This window comes from Zosterops lateralis, assembly GCF_965231275.1.
Source record: "Zosterops lateralis genome assembly, chromosome: 2".
NCBI classification, from domain to species: domain Eukaryota; kingdom Metazoa; phylum Chordata; class Aves; order Passeriformes; family Zosteropidae; genus Zosterops; species Zosterops lateralis.
The window spans coordinates 92,630,977-92,632,717 of NC_139763.1; positions in this window are offsets into that span (position 1 = coordinate 92,630,977).

A 1,741-nucleotide genomic window follows, 5' to 3' on the forward strand; every position below is an offset into this window, starting at 1 on the left:
GCTGTCCTCATACTCATGTTCTTGAATAAACCACCAGAAGTTAACTATCATTAGTGTCTCAACAAATTACAAAAAGGTTTGGGGACCTGCTCCTTTAGGCACTTTAGTAAACCTGGACCTTATTAGACATCTTTTAGAAAGTCAGCAGTCTTTGCACATTTACTTCAATGTTATTAATTTACAAGGGCTACTCAATTAAGAAAGTCCACTAACTTGTAAAACTTTACTTATTTACACTGCTTCTTGGAGAAGGATTTTCTTAGAGCGTGATGATGATAAGCTTAGGCATTACAAATCCTCTTGCTGCTTTTGTCAACAGGCAGCCTGAGAGCATTAATCAGAGAGATGCACACTTCCCAGCAGTGGCTTTGCTCCATCTCCCTGCCACTTCCCTGCTGTGTGGTGCAGCCCCGTGGGGCACCAGCTTCCCTCTGAGTCTGGGGGAGCTCTGCACGCTGGCATTAGCTTTTACCAGGGCTGGGGACCCCGTTTGAAAGGCAGCAGGAAATTGGGATGCTTCTCATGACCGCTTTTTAGGCAGCAGGAGAAACGAGGCTGTGTTTGCCTCAAAAGCAAAGCACTTTCCCCAAAGTGTGCGTTTTGGCTCAAGGCAATTTTCTCGCACTGTGTGCGTCTCCAATGCATGAAGCTTCATCAGGGCAAGATGTGGGGTACACTTGGGCTTCAAAGCATGCTCCAAAATCACTTTTCAGACAAGTGAAAAATTGCAGTTCAACTTAGTGCTACGGAAAAGGGAAATGGGAGTGCAGGGTGAGGAGGTTTGGGAGTATTGTGACCTCCAAGCCCTCCAGATCACCTTTAGGGATGTCCCAAAAGCTCCTTGTTTGTCTAGGAGCCTCCAAGTCATTTCAGGCCAAGTCAGTCATGCAGCTCAGTGTTACTCACACAGCAAATGTGGTAGGTAAATGCTGCTGCTACTCCTGGGAGATGTTTGTATACATTAATGATATGAGGAATTTGGCACAATTTCTGCCCTGCCCCAGCCCAGGGTGTTATTTTTCCCTCTGTCACTGCTGTAAGTGAGATTTAGCAAAGATGATTTTTTCATTCCCAATAGATACTGAGATTTTGCTCTGGGCACTTGGTGAATCCCCATCTCCCTGATGTGCAGACACTATGGGTGCATGAAGTGTGAAGTTTGAACCCACCTGGCAGACTGGGACTAGTCCTTCCTTTGAGATGGTGCTGGGAAGGGCGAATCAGTTGACTGATTGCTATGGGCAAGAAAGCCACTGTCATAGGCAGTGAGAAAGAAGGGTAGCATCTATCTGCCTGAACAGGCAGATATTAGACACATGGAGAGTTTGACACAGGTTGTGTAGCAGTGAATTATTGACCATTTTGACCCTTTGTCAGTGTCCACCTCTCTTGCTGCTTGGACTTCTTTCTGTTTTATTCAGAGCATTATGCTGTGTATTGACATTTGCCTTCTTTGAAAGCTGCAGGGAGAGGATTACCCACTGCTTTCCAACATGGAAAATGCCAATAATGAAATTGAATGCAGTGGGTTTTACCTTCACTAGGAGCTGAATGGCTTCACAAGGATGTCATAAGCCTGTTGGTAGCCTTTACTGTCCTGAAAGGGTTTGCTTCTTAAAGCAAATTGATTTCCCCTCTGAGTCAACATGAAAGCAAAGTTTTTCAGCTCTGACTATTCTACAGGTGCTTGTGCAAAATCTAATGAATGTGTTAATGTGCAATGCAAGGATGTTGCTAGGAA